Source organism: Cebus imitator, unplaced genomic scaffold (genome assembly GCF_001604975.1).
Source record: "Cebus imitator isolate Cc_AM_T3 unplaced genomic scaffold, Cebus_imitator-1.0 Scaffold53, whole genome shotgun sequence".
Taxonomy (NCBI): Eukaryota; Metazoa; Chordata; class Mammalia; order Primates; family Cebidae; genus Cebus; species Cebus imitator.
Window position 1 is genome coordinate 4,589,516 of NW_016107368.1, and position 17,922 is coordinate 4,607,437.

Sequence of the window (17,922 nt, forward strand, 5' to 3'; positions counted from 1 at the left end):
TAGAGACGGGGCTTCACCATGTTGACCAGGATGGTCTCGATCTCTTGACCTCGTGATCCACCCGCCTTGGCCTCCCAAAGTGCTGGGATTACAGGCTTGAGCCACCGCGCCCGGCCTAAAATAAATGATTTTTCTAATGAACATCCCTCTAGAAAGCCTGTTAGGGTAGCAGCCACTTCGGCCCAGCAGCTCCCGAGGCTGCAGCCCTCCCTTTGGCTGAAGGCCAAATTAATTAGTTCAGTGAGACCTCAGGTTTCACGGAGCAGGCCCTGGACCCCCAGGTACATTACTAACTCCTGGGCAGTGGCATCTGGTACCCTGAGAAGTGGGGGCTGCAGCAGGGACACCTGTGCGTGAGCCAGGGGACAGCCCAGGGGCACAGAATGTAACCAAATCCTTCTCACCAAGAGCAGAGCGTCTGCGAGAACCAGTCACACCCCAAGTCCTCCCAAGGGCCCGAGTGGCGCCGTTCAGCAAAGGAACACGTTCCCCGGATCTGTCACTCCCCAGTAAACCCCAAGTTCACCGGAGCAGAAAACCTAACAAGGCATACGGAACAGGCTGGAACAGGCCAGAACAGGGGAGACGCAGAGTTCTGGTCTTGGGGTCAACGCTGCCTCGGGTCCAGCCTCCCTCAGAAACCCCCACGCCTGCTTCCTGGCCCATAAAACCCTGGTCAACCCACCCGGCTGCCTCATTATAATAAAGAGACCACAAAAACGACTATTTTCAAGTTGCTTTATGATCACGCTTCCACGGCTCCTTAACCTCCTTCCCAGCACAAATACAAAGAGCAGCATAAATCCTAAGCTACCTTGGAATGGAGAAAGATTTTAGAAACTTCTAGCACAACATCTATTCATAGTCGAGAAAAGACGCCCAGAGAAAAATCGTTACTGTTAGCTCCGGGGGCCCACCTGGCCACTGCCGCTCTGGGCTGGGGCCTCACCCTCTGCTCAGCGGATGCTGGCCTGAGCCTTCCCTGGGGTGAGGCCGCCCTGGGCACTGCAGGGTGCTGAGCAGCGTCCTTGGCCTCCACCCACCCCGCGCCAGGAGCATTCCCAAATCCTGACCATCGCAAACATCCCCAGCTGTGGCCAGGCGTTCCTTAACAGACAGAATCGCCCCTGAGGTGAGAACTACTCCACCAAGGGGTTTTCACATAGGAACTCAGTTAGCCTCACCCAGCCTTGAAGCGGGGACCGGAGAGCTACCCCAACTGTGGAAATAAAGACACAGACCCAGGAGAGGTGGATCTCCGCCCGGCGGGCCAGGTGCGTGGGTAGCAGGCCTCCAGTGCCCATCCTCCCCCTGCCAATCCTCCCGCAATCCCACCCTGATCACACAAGCCCTTTGAAGCCACCTGTGGCTCTAGGATATTATTCCCGAGCTGTGTTGATCCACAAGTCTCTCTTCTGGGCTTTCTGACAGCCAAAGAAGCACTCCAACTTCCTGCCATTCTCTTCCCGGAAACACTTCCTCAGGGCCAAGTGCCTCCTAAGCCCCGCCAGCCCCGCGCCTCCCCATCAGCTGTAATTCCCGAGGCGCTGCCAGGGCTGGGCTGCCAGGACCCCGTGGCCCCCAAGACCAGCACACGGTTCACTGCTCCCTGGCAGTGGCAAGAGGCTGCGGGCAAGGGTTCGTAGGGAGGACAGGCCCAGGACCCCGCCAGGCAGCCTGGCTCTCCTTCAGCTGCACCTGCCACAGCGCCTCCTGCCACTGCCGCTGAATGTCAGGTGTGCCTCACCTCCTCAGCCAGGCACCGTCAGAGCCATTCCTGCCTGGGGTAGGCGGAGGCAGGAATGGGGGGGTGGCAGGAAGGGACATGAGCCCTGGTCTGCTAAGCACCAGGCCCCCCATCTATAGCATCCAGGCTGGCACCACGCCCAGTGCATCTGGGGCCAGGGCCCTCCCCAAATCATCAACGGTGTAGGGCCAGCTCTCAGGGAAAACACACAATAATGTCAAAGACAGCACCACAAACACCAGTGTGAAGCACCTCACCAGCGGCTTTCACAACTACATGTTGACATGGTAACACTGGGGTATACTGGGCTCAATACAATATGCTATTGGTATTCATTTCCCCCGTCTCCCTTCACCTCTTTTTTTGAGAGACAGTTTCGCTCTTGTTGCCCAGGCTGATGTGCAGTGGCATAATTCTCCAGCCTCCGCCTCCTGAGTAGCTGAGATTACAGGAGTCCGCCACCACGCCCAGCTAATTTTGTATTTTTAGTAGAAACGGTGTTTCGCCATGTTGGTTGGGCTGGTCTCAAACTCTCAACGTCAGGTGATCCACTCGGCCTCCTGAAGTGCTGGGATCCCTGTGCCCGCCCCTCTCTTCACCTTTTAACTCAGCTATCAGAAAATTCAGACCCAGCTTTGCTGTGCATCCTCACTGGACAGCGCTGCCTTGGAAAATACATCACTTTTAGGCCTCATTCGGTGGCTCATACCTGTAATCCCAGCACTTTGGGAGACAGAGGAGGGCAGATCACTAGATCAGGAGTTCAGGACCAGCCTGGCCCACATGGTAAAACTCTGTCTCCACTAAAAATACAAAAATTAGCTGGGCATGGCGGCGAGTACCTGTAGTCCCAGCTACTCAAGAGGATGAGGCAGGAGAATCGCTTGAACCTGGGAGGTGGAGGCTGCAGTGAGCAGAGATCACACCACTGCACTCCAGCCTGCGTGACAGGCCAAGACTCCACCTCAATGGGGTGACACCAACAACGAGATGGGGAAGGGCAGGACAGCCATCAAGCCCCGTGTGGTAGACTCAGGGGTCCTGCGCACCAGGGGTGACCTTACAGGACACAGCAGAGGGCGAGGCAGAGCTGTGGTAGGCTGGGGCCACACTGCTCTGTGGAGCAGGGACACGGGAGCCCTGTGGCTGCATGGACACTTCCACAACAGGCCAGGCTCTGTGCAGCCTTGTGGCTGCGTGTGCCCCAATGGCTGGGGCACATGCCGGAGTGGGACCTGGCCCAGCTCAAACTGGAGGCAGCGCAGCGCAGCACAGCGCACAGAGGAGGCCCGTGACCCAGACTCACCACTAACGACCTGGAGCCCAGACCCTGTGTCCCCACAGGGCACCTGCGCACCCCTGCAGGCCAGCCAGGCCAATGCGCCTGGAAGCCCATCTACGGCCCAGCCTCCGCCAAGCTACCCCTCCCCACCCCAGCCCAGCCCCTAAGACAGCCCCACAAACAGTTTCTATGCTGTGTTTGCTCCAGGCCACATGGTGCAGCACAGGGATTCCTGAGCTCTGCAACGGGCCAGGGAGGGGCTGGGGCTGCAAAAATGAGCAACAATTCAAATGCACACTGAGATGAACGGATAAACAAAATAAGGCCCTTCGGCACAGGGGAACAGGGTGCAGCAATGAAAGGGGCAAGGTGGGCCGCGTGCAGTGGCTCCCGCCTGGAATCCCAGCACAGTGGGAGGCAGAGGTGGGTGGATCACCTGAGGTCAGGAGCTCGAGACCAGCCTGACCAACGTAGTGAAACTTCATCTCTACTAAAAGTACAGAAATTAGCCGGGCATGGTGGCGGGTACCTCTAATCCCAGCTACTCGGGAGGCTGAGGCAGGAGAACCGCTTGAACCAGAGAGGTGGAGGTTGAGGTAAGCCGAGATTGCACCACTGCATTCCAGCTTGGGTGACAGAGGCTCCATCTCAAAAAAAAAAAAAAAAAGAAAGAAAAGGAACAAGGCTCTGACACGGGCCATGCGTGGATGCACCTTGAGAACGCCACCCCCACTGAGAGAAGCCAGACACAACAGCCATACAGCATGTGACTCCATCTCTATGAAATGTTCAGGACAAGTCGGCCCAGAGACAGGAAAGGGGTGTGTGGGTGCCCGGGGATGGGGGAGGGATGGAGAGTGAGCGCTGGTGGGGACAGGGTGTCTTTGAGTAATAACAGGAATGTTCTAGAGTTTGACAGTGGTGATGGTTGCACAGCTGTGTGAATGTACTAGAAACCACTCAATTGTATAATCTTTTTTGGGGGGAGGGATAGGGTCTCACTGTGTCACCTAGGCTGGAGTGCAGTCCCATGATCTCGGCTCACTGCAGCCTCCACCCCCTGGGTTCAAGCGATTCTCATGCCTCATGCCCCACCCTCCCAAGCAGCTGGGGTTACAGATGCCCGCCACCACGCTGGCAAATTTTTTTGTATTTTCACTAGAGATGGGGTTTCACCATTTTGCTGCGGCTGGTCTCAAACTCCTGACCTCAAGTGATCTGCCCACCTCAGCCTCCCAAAGTGCCAGAATTGGAGGCATGAGCCATCGTGCCCAGCCTGAACTGTATACTTTAAAGGGATGAATTTTACAGTATGTGAATGATATCTCCATTAAAAGTATTTTTTTTAATGACAGGTTGATCTCTAAGGGAGGCTATCCTAGAAAACTCAGAACCTGGTGGGCACACCAAAGCCAGTGGTCGGGCAACTGTGAAGAGGCTCTCCCTGGTGACGGGAATGGCTTCTAGACTCGCCAACTAGACTGTGAGCTCCTGGAGGACAGCGCTGCCTGCTGCCTCCTGTCCCCAGGACTACACTGGTTCCGGGGAGCCTCCAGGGACACCCCAGAACCTGGGTGCCCAGCTGCCTGCTGCATGCCAGCTGGGCTTCACCCTGACCCCATCGCTCTCGGGGCTCCCAGGCCACAGCCCCAAGTCCCCTCCCTGCTCCCTCTGCTCCCAAACTCACAGTCGTCTGTGACACTTCCACCGTGGGCCAGGCTCCGTGCACACAGCAGTTCCTCTGGGAAGCCCCCTGTGCACTGCCCTGCCCTGTGCTTCCCTGGGCTTGGTTTTCTGTTTTTTTCTGAGACACGGTCTTGCTCTGTCGCCTGGGCTGGAGAGCAGTGATACAGTCATGGCCCACTGCAGGCTCAGACTCCTGGGCTCAAGCAGTCCTCCCACCTCAGCCTCCGAGTAGCTGGGACTACAGATACAGCCACATCTGGCTCATGTTTTCTAATGTTTGTAGAGATGGGGTCTTGCCATGTTGCCCTTGCTGGTCTTGAGCTCCTGGCCTCCGGCGATCCTCCGGCCTCCGGCGATCCTCCCACCTCCGCCTCCCGCCGTGCTGGGTTACAGCCATCCAGCCCCTGGGCTTGGCTTCCAGCATTCTTAGCAGCTCTTCCCCATCTCCTTCCACCAAGAGGCCCTGCGGGCAGGAGACACTGGTCATCTGGCCACCCTGAGCCCCTGACAAGGCACGCATGAAGCTGACAACTGTCACTCAGAGCTGGACAACGCAAACCCACTCAGAGGAACCCAAGGTGTGGCGCCACTACAGCCACACCTCCCGAGCTCCCAATGACCACGCTCCAGCCTGGGCCTGACCACACCTGCTGGCTGCAGCCCATCCCTCCTCCCTCCCCGGGCCAGCGACAGGCACCGCAGCACACAGGAGCTGTTCTCATGAACGCTGCTGCCCTCTAAGCTGTAGCTCAGGACCAGGCTCTGCGCTTCCTCTGGGGTACGCAGGACACCCGTGGCTGAAGGGGCCAAGAAAATTCTGTGGCTTCCACCAACTCCTGCCCAGACAGTAAACAAGATGCTTTACGTTCTTTTTTTTTTCCCCAAGACGGAGTCTCACTCTGTCACTCCATCGCCCAAGCCGGAGTGCACCACTGCAGGTTGTTGCCGGCTCGCCACAACCTCCGCCTCCCGGGTTCAAGCGATTCTCCTGCCTCAACCTCCCACGTAGCTGGGATTACAGGCACCCACCACCACACCCAGCCAATTTTTGTATTTTTAGTAGAGACGGGGTTTCACCACGTTGGCCAGGCTAGACTTGAACTCCTGACCTCAAGTGCTCCACCCACTTCAGCCTCCCAAAGTGCTGGGATTACAGGCGTGAGTCACCGTGCCTGGCCAAGATGCCTTATGTTCTAAGGGGTGTCAGGAGAGCAACCTCCTCCACCTTGTCCCTGCCCTTCCTGGGGGAAGCAGTTGGAATAGAGCGGTGAATAGCAGTTTAATTTCCACGGGCTTTACGCAGGCGTATGCTAGAGATGGCATTCCTCTCTCTCATGACCAAGATAATGAGATCCACGCAGCCCGGCTGCAAGACGGGAGGCCTGCTCTGCCTACAGCTGACTGTCTGACAGATGAGATTTTAGGAGACAGAGGGACAATGGCAAAATGACGCAACCGCCCCGGTCCAGCAGCCCGGTTTGGGTCCTGCCTGCATTGCAGGGAACCCAGGGTGCCGCCCCCTCACTCAGGGCACCCAGCCAGGGTGTCCAGGGCTGTCGCCAGGGCGCCTGGGCTGGCCAGCTTCCGGGTTGCTGCCCAGACATGCTGCGGTCCTGAGTCCTGGCTGAGGACCCGGCCCATTTCCATCCCGCCGTGACTGAGGAGGCCACAGCACCTGGGGGTGGTTTCAGGCTGGCTCTGTGGTCAGAAGGGACCCCTGGGACCCATCACACAACCTGAGACTCTGAATCCATGGCTGGTTCATCTTATACAAATCATCTGTCTCCATGTTCTCTCCCCGGAGACCAGGTCAGCCACAAAAACAAAAACGTGCCCATTGCCACCACCCACGGCCTGGAAGGTGCCATCCCCTGAATCCAGCTATGAATGCTGAAGGGAGGTCTGTGCAGGGGAAATCCTGCCACCAGGCCCTTGGCTCACATTTCACAGGCTTGTCTGAAACACGCAACGGCAGTCGCGCCTACCGGCAAACGGGGCCAGGTCTGCGCAAGCGACTGTCACTGTGCACCTGAGGGCCCCCGTGGTGCAGGGGGCATTGGCAGTGGGCCTCGGGATTCTCAGCCTTTGCCCACTGAACAAACACGGATCCCAGTCCAGAGCCACAGAGCAACTTCGCGCTCGGCCACTGCCAAAGAGGCGCAGCCCGCCAGCGGGGCGGAGATGCTGGGCACACTTGCCATCTATCCCCTCGTGTTCGCTGAGATCACTGAGGTGGAGAAAGAAAGAAAAGAAAGGCGGGGAAGGGTGGGAGAGAGAGAGAAGCAGGCAGAGACAGCGGGCAAGCAAAAAACAAAAAAAAAAAGAAAGGCAACTTTTGAAAGCCAAGACATTCTGAGCAAGCCTCTCCAGATTGTTTATTTCAATCAAGGAAAGAAAGCATGACCGTAAATTAACGGTACGATTTCTTGACAAGTCAGAACGTTCCTGGGACAGGCCCAAATCTAAGATGCCAAAGACCTACTTGGCTCAGAAAATTCCTGTCAGCCAAAGAGCAAGACAAAGGAAGTGTGGCCGGGCACGGTCCCCTGCTCGGCCACAGACTGATGGCCACCGGCGGGCGCCTGCCCACTCACTCTACAAAGCTGAGCTGTGCACCGGCTAAGCCACCTTGCTCACGAGTCTTTCTGTGCTCGGGGAGAGCAGAAGCCACCGTCTGCGACTCCCTGCCCCTCCCGTCGGGGGCGCTAGCACTAGTAACAAGGGGGTTCAGATGCTTACAAAACAAAAGCTTTGTGAAATTGTGCAATGCTGTCTTCCTTTTAAACAAACCCTCAGTTCCTGCCAGGTCACACTGAACTCCTCAGGCCGAGTATGCGGTTCTGACGCTTGCTGAGTTGTAACAGAAAGGCGACCACGTGAACCCCAGGGCGAGAGAGTCCAGCATCTCCAACAGTGAAGTGTTCCCCCGACCTCCACTGTTGGTATCGGCTTTTTTCCTCCTTTATCCTGAAGCTGTCTGGGTGGATATCAGCATCACATTTTTCTTACATTCCGGCAGTTTTAATGATCCTCATAATGACCCATGACCCATTTTTTTTTTTTTTTTTTGAGACGGAGTTTCCCTCTTGTTGCCCAGGCTCAAGTGCAATGGCACGATCTTGGTTCCCCGAAACCTCCGCCTCCCGGGTTCAAGTGATTCTCCTGCCTCAGCCTCCCGAGTAGCTGGGATTACAGGCATGCACCACCACACCCGGTTAATTTTGTATTTTCATTAGAGACAGCGTTTCTCCATGTTGATCAGGCTGGTCTCACACTCATGACCTGAGGTGATTCACCCACCTCGGCCTCCCAAAGTGCTGGGATTACAGGCGTGAGCCACTGCGCCTGGCCATGACCCATTTTTTTTTTTTTTTTTAAAGTCTAGAGTATGACTCTAAATGCTCTGAAGTTGGAAATATACAAATTCACTTATTCAGGACAAGTGCGATGGTTCACACCTGAAATCCCATCACTTTGGGAGGCCAAGATAGGCGGATCCCTTGAGGTCAGTTCGAGACCAGCCTGGCCAACACAGCGAAACCCCATCTCTACTAAAAACACAAAAATTAGCCAAGCATGGTGGCATATGCCTCTAATCCCAGTTATTCGAGAGGCTTAAGCAGGAGAACTGCTTGAACCCGGGAGGTGGAGGTTGCAGTGAGCTGAGATCACCCCACTGCACTCCAGTGTGGGTGACAGGGCAAGACTCTGTCTCAAAAAAAAAAAAAAAAAATTCCATTCCACAAGGAATGTCCACTGAACAATATCCACCACGTCCCAGGAGCTGCCCTATGTCCTGGGGGGGTCGCGAGGCTAATGCCGTTTCCATAGCTTTCCATGGTGTGGCCCTCACACCCTAGCCAGGTATTTGCAAACTACTACCCACAGGTTCAATCCTGCCTGCCACCTGTTTTTGTACAGCCTGTAGTCTGAGAATGGTTTTGGCATTTTTTAATGGTCGGGGGAAAAAAGTAAAAGAAAAATGTCTAATCATGTAAAAACTGCATGCAATTCATATTTCTGTACCCATAAATAAAGTTTTATTAAAACACAGGCACACTCGCCCACGGGAGCTTTCTTGCTACAAAGGCAAAGCAGAGTAGTCAGGACAGAGACGACCTCTGGCTTACAAAGCCAAAAATACTGGCCGGGCGCAGTGGCTCACGCCTGTAATCCCAGCACTCTGGGAGGCCAAGGCAGGTGGATCACGAGGTCAAGAGATCGAGACCATCCTGGTCAACATGGTGAAACCCCGTCTCTACTAAAAATATAAAAAAATTAGCTGGGCAGGCCGGGCGCCGTGGCTCAAGCCTGTAATCCCAGCACTTTGGGAGGCTGAGGCGGGTGGATCACGAGGTCAAGAGATCGAGACCATCCTGGTCAACATGGTGAAACCCCGTCTCTACTAAAAGTACAAAAAATTAGCTGGGCATGGTGGCGCGTGCCTGTAATCCCAGCTACTCAGGAGGCTGAGGCAGGAGAATTGCCTAAACCCAGGAGGCAGAGGTTGCAGTGAGCCGAGATCGCGCCATTGTGCTCCAGCCTGGGTAACATGAGTGAAACTCCATCTCAAAAAAAAAAAAAAAAAAAAAAAAATTAGCTGGGCAGGCCGGGCGCCGTGGCTCAAGCCTGTAATCCCAGCACTTTGGGAGGCTGAGGCGGGTGGATCACGAGGTCAAGAGATCGAGACCATCCTGGTCAACATGGTGAAACCCCGTCTCTACTAAAAATACAAAAAATTAGCTGGGCATGGTGGCGCGTGCCTGTAATCCCAGCTACTCAGGAGGCTGAGGCAGGAGAATTGCCTAAACCCAGGAGGCAGAGGTTGCGGTGAGCCGAGATCGCGCCATTGCACTCCAGCCTGGGTTACAAGAGCAAAACTCTGTCTCAAAAAAAAAAAAAAAAAACCAGAAAATATTTACTCTCTGCCCTTCCAGAAAAAGCCCCTGCCCTAGTGGATGAGACAAACAGATACATAAACAGATTAATACCCAGCTCTGATCGTGCAACAAGCAGAGGAGGAGAAGCAGGGAGGGGAGGTGACTGGAGTGACAAGAAGCCCACTGGGTGGAAAGAGCCCAGGCGGCAGGCACAGCAAGTACACAGGTCCTGGGGCAGGGAAGGCGGGGCGGGGAAGGCGGCCGTGCAGGAAAAGGAGCGGGCGAGAAGGGAAGAACGGGAGGGAGGGAAGGAAGAACAAGGCCACAGATGACAGAGCAAAGGGGCCACACGTAGGTGTCCGGAATTTTTCCCAAGGACAATAGGAAGCCGCTGGAAGGTTCTGAGCAGGGAAAGATCTTTTGGGTTTTTTTGGTTTTTACTCCTTTAACTTTTTTTGTTTGTTTGTTTAAGACAGAGTCTCATTCTGTCCCCCAGACTGGAGTGCAATGGCGCTATCTCGGCTCACTGCAGCCTCCACCTCCCGGGCTCAAGCAATTCTCCTGCCTCAGTCTCCTGTGCCACCACACCCAGCTAATTTTTGTATTTTTGTAGAGAGAGGATTTCACCATGTTGGCCAGGCTGGTCTCAAACTTCTGACCTCAAGTGATCCGCCCACCTCAGCCTCACGAAGTGCTGGAATTAGAGGTATGAGCCACTGCACCTGGCTGCTTTTTTTTTTATTTTAATTTTTATTTATTTATTATTATTATTTCTTCAAAGATGGGGTTTCACCATGATGGCCAGGCTGGTCTTGAACTCCTGACCTCAGGTGATTCACCCACCTCGGCCTCCCAAAGTGCTAGGATTATAGGCATGAGCCACCGCGCCCGGCCTAATTTTTATTTTATTAATTATTATAGGCCGGGCGCGGTGGCTCAAGCCTGTAATCCCAGCACTTTGGGAGGCCGAGGCGGGTGGATCACGAGGTCAAGAGATCGAGACCATCCTGGTCAACATGGTGAAACCCCGTCTCTACTAAAAATACAAAAAATTAGCTGGGCATGGTGGCGCGTGTCTGTAGTCCCAGCTACTCAGGAGGCTGAGGCAGGAGAATTGCCTGAACCCAGGAGACGGAGGTTGCGGTGAGCCGAGATCGCGCCATTGCACTCCAGCCTGGGTAACAAGAGCGAAACTCCGTCTCAAAAAAAAACAAAAAAACAAAAAAACAAAAAAAAAAATTATTATATATATATTTTTTGAGACGGAGTCTTGCCCTGTCACCCAGGCTGAAGTGCAGTGGCGCAATCTCAGCACAATTCTCCTGTCTCAGCCTCCCAAGTAGCTGGGACTAAAGGTGCGCACTGCTGTGCCCAGCTAATGTTTTTTTATTTTCAGTAGAGACAAGGTTTCACCATGTTGACCAGGCTGGACTCAAACTCTTGACTCAGGTGATCTGCCCACCTCAGCCTCTCAAAGTGCTGGGATTACAGGTGTCAGCCACCACACCCAGCCAGTTATTACTTTTTTTGAATATAATTTGTTTTAGGTAGCAGTTTTAGGTTCACGGCAAAACCAAGCAGGAGGTAGAGACTTGACACGTCCCCCGCTCCCCCAGGGAAGGCCGTCTTCCAGGCTCCTCAGGAGGGAATGGACGGACCAAGCCCAGCATCCCAGAACAGGCCAAGTCACACAGGGAGTGAGCTTGAAAATCAATTTGTCTAAAAACCAAAAACATCAATTCATCAATCCACTCCTGCCTCAGTATTTGGGAAGATACAAGTTTTTAATATAATGGTTAAGCTCATTTGAATGTGCATTAGTAAAAGTATGTGCAGCATGGCCGGGCGCGGTGGCTCACCCCTGTGATCCCAGCACTTTGGGAGGCTGAGGTGGATAGATCACTTAAGGTCAGGAGTTCAAGACCAGCCTGGCCAAATGGTGAAGCCCCATCTCTACTAAAAATACAAAAATTAGCTGAACATGGTGGTGGGCGCCTGTAATCCCAGCTACTCGGGAGGTTGAGGCTGGAGAATCGCTTGAACTCAGGAGGCAAAGGTCGCAGTGAGTCAAGATCTTGCCACTGTACTCCAACCTGGGCGACAGAGAGAGACCCGGTTTCAAAAAAAAAGTATGTGCAACTAGCACATTAATGTCCCATGGCTTTGGGGACATTACTGTTCAGGAAGAGGCCAAGATCAAAGAGGTGAGTCATTCTACAATGGACTGCAAGAAAACTGTCTAGCAAACTGACAGGTCAGGACTCTGGTGACGGGAGGTGTGGAAGCGCCACCTCTAGGGGCAGCCAAGCAACCCTGGGCAGGGACCTGCCAGAGCCCAGAGGCCAGAGAGCAGCCAGGAAGACCCCATAGGTGCTGGACTGCTCCTCAGTGCAGGGGAGCTGGGGGGTTCTGTGGGGGGCTCCTCTCCTCTCAGCTGGAAGCTGCTACCCTGGCAGGGCAGAGGGACAGTCACAGAGAATCTGAACAGACAGGCAAGGAGTGTGGCCAGGACAAATTGCAAATAGGAGCCACTCACTGTTGAAGGGTGAGGCAGGAGGAGGCAAAGGGAACTGAGGCACATCAAGGTCACAGTACAATACGAGCTGCTGCAGGGCTCACGGCCAAGTCCGATGTTCTCACTGGGGAGGCAACAATGCTTCCCAAGGGGCATTTTTGGTTGCTACAGCTTAGGGGACAGGGTGCTACTAGCCTCTGCTAGGTGGAGACTCGGGATGTTGCTCACGCCCACCCTACAGCACCCAGGACAGCCCCACCATGGAATGTCCCAGCCCAGAACGTGGAGAGGGCAGAGGTGGGGAGACCCTGACAGGACAGCAGGGCCCTGCGGTGTAATGAACCACTCAGAGCTCAGAGCTCCTGGTACCCCGTGAAGCTTCAGTGCCTTTTACCCCCTTTGATCCTCACCCAGGAGGGAGGTTTTCCCATTACACCCATTTTACAGATGAAGAAAGCAAGGCCCAGAGAGGGGAAGTGAGCACCTCAGAGGAGGGATCTGAATCTAGGTCTCTCCACCTCTGAAGCCTGTGCGAGGTGTGGGATGGAGGGCAGAGACCTAGAGATGTCCAAGACCACTGGATGAGAATGGAGCCCAGGCCAGGCCCCTGCTCCCCTGTCCAGCATCCTAAGCCAGGAGCAGAGTCCCCTGGGGCAGGAGGGGGGAAGGCTACAGCATCTGCAGGCCCCACTGAGCTGCCTCATGGCAGGTCCCTGGAGCTGAGCCAGGAGCCCAGGCCAAGGCTGTGGGCGAGGATGGGGGATGTGTCACGGCAGTGACCAGCGCGGGTTGCAGATTTGCCCCACCAGCCCCCACCTCGTTCATCAGCTCTTGGACCCCTTCTGGACCAGCGGGCTTGGAAAGATTTAGTGCTCCCTGACCTCCTTTGTTCCCAAGCAAGTGACTGGCCCAAGGTCACCCAGCTCTGACCCTCCAACTCTGCTCCCTGATCCAGGCAAGAAAGCCACCTACAAGTGCTCCTCGATGGCACCTCAGGCATCTCAGCCCCCATCAGTCGTGCCTCGTCCTGCCGCTCCCTGAGCTGAGCCTGAGGGCAGCAGACAGCCTCCCACCATTCCATCTGTGACCAGACCCTGGGCAGCCAGCTTGCCCTCTCCCCCACTATACTCTAAACCCACAGGAGCCGGGGACTCCTCCCAACTTGTCCCTCCAAGGCACTCAGCACTTGAAAGGCAACAGCCCGAGGCCAGGTGAGTGTATGACCCCAGCGCCCATCCCCACAGGGGTCAGACGGAACCCAGACAGAGGGGCTCCCTGGGACTGAGGTTCCTCCCCAGCTCATGGGGGAGTGGGTGGGGCACAGGATAAACAGGGGCAGGAAACCAGCAGAGGAGACACAGAAATTAGGAATTAAAGTACAGGCAGAGTGGTCAGGTGGGAGAGAAGGACACAGGACGACCCCTGACCACTGCAGAGGGCACCGGGAGGACGGGACAGGGACTGAGGACGGGGCAGGAGGCTGAGGAAGGGTCTCTTCCACGAGACAGAAAAGCACAACAAAGCCGGGCAGGGAGCTGTGCGGTGGCTGGCCAGCTATACCTTCAAGCACCAGCAGTTAGCGTCATCTTAGCAGCCCCCTCCCCAAAGAGGAAAGGGTTCGAAAATGCGAGCAAATCAATTGTTACCGAGACATGCATATTTCAAGTCTCAGCAACCACATACACACACACACACACACACACGTGCACACGCAGGCACCCGCAGCTCCAGACACAGGACAGCCTGTACACCAACATCCATCTGCGCAGCAGAATCTCTATAGCCCCCTTTTCTTCCCCAGCGGCGATCTCCTCCAGGCCAGGACAGTCTGACCCGTCCTGGTGTCCCTGGCTCAAGGAGGGGGAGCGCCCAGACCTGCCAGGTGTCCAATCAGACACACAGAGACCGAGATGGGGCTGGCAAGTCCCAGAAATCCTCAGCTCAGATAATCAGAAGTTGACTCTACCACCGCTTCACGCTCCGACCTTCAGGGTTTCAAAAAATAAAATGCAAAGAGGAGAGAGGCTGCCCACTGCTTCAGCAGGGGCTGCAGGAGAAGGCTGACCCCGTGTGTTGACAAACTCTCCTGGTGGCTCATAAGGAAGCTATTATCGGGGAATTAGGGGAGTCATTAGCTCTTGCTCGGCTGTGATAAAAGCCCATAGGAGTCGTCTAATGAGCCCACTTTAGGACTGGGGCTGATTTCAGGAGCATTCTCCAGCCAGGGAGCATTCCGATAAATGGCCATTGAGGCAGAGGGTGGGGCAGGGCACCTATCCCTTAAATTCAGCCCAGTATCCAGAGACCCCAAGACAGTACGGGCCCCTGGTGGGACCCAAATCAACTTGCTGTAATACATGCCCCCCCGCCAGAAACACATGGAAAAAGATGCTCTTCACATATGACAGGATCACTGGGCTCCACGGAGCTGAACCACCTTCTCACTAGTTTCACAACTCAGGAAACACTTCCCCACAAGGTGCTGGCGGATTATTAAAACAAAAGCATCCTCCCCCAAGCAAACACATAGGATACACCCAAAAGCAGTCCGTGCCTCCACGGGCCCCGGGGTGGGGGGGGAACAGGCCCCTTAAAACCTTCCACCGTCCCTAGGTGGACAGAAACCCCGTCCTGCCTGATGTCATGGCCACCACTGAGCGGAGACCCCGGGCCCTGGCAAACCCCAGGTCAAGCAGATTTCAGAGCGAGCCCGTCCCCAGCTCCCAAAGGGACGTCCACGGGGGACGCATGAAAGGGGTCTCCGCGGAAGCAACTCCTCAATTCATTTCTATAGAGCAGGGGGCTTCGTTCGAGATGGCGATCAGGCTGGAACGGGGAGGGACGGGGAGACTCGTGGAGGCTGCCACCGCATAGCAAGATGATTCTTTTTTCTAAAATCCAGATTGCATATGCTTATGGGGATGGGAGGTTTCGGGGACGCTGAGGGGGGCAAGTTTGGAAGCCACCAATCCACCAATCCACCAGCAGGTTGATCGGGGGTGGGGGCAGTGCAGGAGGAATGATAGGCATTTAGGGGGCACCCCTGGGCGTCCGGCTGGGGAGCTTCCACTTAGCCCCTCTGGTGCCCCAAGGGCCAGAAACGCAGGCGGGGGTGACCCAGGGGCTGGTGTATTTTTTTTTCTTTTTCTTGCTTTCTTTAAAAAAATAATAATAATAGGCTGAGGGTTGTTCTGGGTGATAAAAGGGCCCGGCCGGGGCCACCCACGCTGTCATCTTTTGTGCGGGGCGGCGGGGCCGTCTGTGCCCAGCCCCCCGCGCGCCCCCGGCCCGGGAAGGGGCCCCCAGCTCCCGCCCCTGGGCGCGCCCCGCCATTGTCCGGCCCCGCCGCCCCCGCCCGAAAGCCCGCGGGCGCCCCCGGCCCGGGCGGTTAACGCCCCCAACCGCCCCGCCGGCCCGGACAAAGCGCGAGGCCCGGCCCGAACAGGCCGCGCCCGAGGCCTGGGCCTCGAGTCCCGGGCGCGCCCGCAGCCCCGCGCCACGACGCGGGGGCGGCCATGGCGGCGGGGTCCGCGCTCGGACGCGGCCGGGCGGCCTCCCCGCGGGCTCACCTGAGGCGGCGCGCGCGGCCCGGTCCGGGTGCAGCGGCGCGCGCTCCCCCGCCCTCGGCGTCGCACCCCCAGGCCCCGCTCGGGCCGGGCCCCGCTCGGTTGCTGGCGGCCGAGCCCTCCGCGAGCGCCCCGAGGGGGGGGCTTATAAGGCCGCGCGCCAGCTCCGCCCCGGCTGCCATTGGCTGCCGGACCCACGCCCGCACGCCCATTGGCCAGCGCTGACAGCGCCGCCCCTCCCCTCAGCCGGGCCCATCAACACCGTACGGCCCGCCCTCCGCGCTCCGCGATTGGGCGGGAGCAAACGCCGGCCTCGCCTCTTCATTGGCAGACCGGCTTGGACACGCCGGCGCCCACCCACGTGCCCGCTGACCGGCTCCGTTCTCATTGGAGGCAGCGCACGCCAGCCAAGTCGCCCGCGACCAACCCGACGGCGGCTGGGCCTCGGATTGACAAGGGACCCTCGGGGCCCGCCCAACGACTGCACAGAGAGGAGCAAGTATTGGCTTGCGGGGTCAGCCCAAGGCGCGGACAGGCTGGGGCCGGTGCCAATCACTGCCCCCAGCTCCGGGCCCCGCCCTGGTTATCAGGCGGCAGCTGAGTACGTGAGACCCAGCACAGCTTCAGCACCGGCCGGTGACGTGGGGGCTGGAAGTTCGAGACCCGTGGCCGGAATGTGGGCGTAACGTTCCCCAATTTGCAAACTGCCAAGCAAGGAGACGTAGCAATCTGTTTTGCAGAGGAGGAGAACCCAGAACAGGATAAATATAGGGTAAAGCAGAAAGCGCTTCCGCCCCGCTCCCACCGGCAATCCATCACAATCAAGAAGCCTTTGCCAAGGGGCAAGGCCTTCCTAATAAAGTTAGGGTTTCTCTCCCAGAGTTCTCTGAAATGTGTGGGAGAGAACGAGCTTCAGTGCTTTCTGAGCTGGGTTCAAAGCTCAGCCGGGCCCTATGCCTCACTGTGGTTGCCCTCTAGCAAAGCAACCTCGCTGAGCCTCAGTTTCCAATTGTGCAATGGATATGGTGATGGTAGCCATACCCAATCTACCTGCCTCTTGAGAATGTTGCAAGAATTAAGGGGGACGAGGCAGGTAGAAAGGTTTGACCCTGTGACTTCACAAAATGAGCATTCATTATGTACTGGACCATGCAGAGGTGTGGGCACGCCCCCATTTGGACTGGCAGGAGTGTAAATTGGACAATTTGACATTTTCTAATAACATTGTAAGTGCATGCACCCTATAACCAGCCAGTTCTTCCTGGAGGTGATAAACCCAGAGAAAAGGTCTGGAGCTTACACACAATTCAAGATGCCCAGGGCTATCTGCAACTGTTTCCAATGTTTTGCACTAAGTATCTATCAGTGGGGGATTAGAGGAGTAACTTAATAGCAATCAGTACTATGTAGCAATTGAAAAGGCCCTGGGCCAGGCGGCTCAGGCTGTAATCCGAGCCCTTTGGAAGGCCAAGTTGGGGGGATCACCTGAAGTCAGTTCAGGACCAGCCTGGCCAACATGGCAAAACCCTGTCTCTACTAAAAAATACAAAATTAGCCAGGCATGGTGCCATATGCCTGTAATCCCAATTACTCGGGAGGCTGAGGCAGGAGAATTGCTTGAACCTGGGAGGCAGAGGTTGCCATGAGCCAAGATCACGCCACTCCACTTCAGCTTGGACGACAGATCAAGATTCTGTCTCAAAAAAAAAAAAAAAGAAAGAAAGAAAGAAAGAAAAGGAAGCTGATCTATATGCAGTCATGAAATATCTCCCACTTGCTGAGCAAGGGACAGTGGGTCCAGAATCCTGTACTCAATAACATATATATGGAAACACAGAGAAACTGGTATCACAAGGTTTTTAAGAGCATGTATGCTTGTCAACACCCAGAAAAAGGTACTCCTAAACCAAAGAAACTCACTAACTCCTTGGGGAGAGAAGGAGTTGCATGTTGGTAAAAAGTGAAGTCAGAGGGGAACTGAGGCCGTCATGGGTGTTTTCTGTTCTCATGGGACCATATCCATATATTCTACATGGAGTTAAGATTTAATTTTAGGTCACGCCTGGAATCCCACACTTTGGGAGGCTGAAGCAGGCAGATCGCTTGGGCTCAAGAGTTAGCAACCAGCCTAGGCAAAAAAAACTACAAAAATTACCTGGACATGGTGACACGCATCTGTAATCCCAGCTATTCAGGAGGCTGTGGCAACAGGATCACCTGAGCCCAGGGAGGTGGAGGCTGCAGTG

General features: G+C 55.7%; 1 protein-coding gene across 5 annotated transcripts in view; it reads right to left on the reverse strand.

Moving 5' to 3' along the window:
• The window catches only part of KDM4B (lysine demethylase 4B), a 181,064-nt gene extending 165,266 nt beyond the window's left edge, over window positions 1–15,798 (reverse strand). For 3 of the 5 annotated variants that reach the window (XM_017528393.2, XM_037738423.1, XM_017528392.2), the window contains exon 1: window positions 15,680–15,797. The gene's annotated coding sequence lies outside the window, so the exon portion shown is untranslated. Of the gene's footprint in view, window positions 1–15,679 lie in introns of all 5 variants that reach the window. The other 2 variants (XM_037738421.1, XM_037738422.1) reach the window with 2 other exon arrangements.
• Window positions 15,799–17,922: the final 2,124 nt, after the last annotated feature.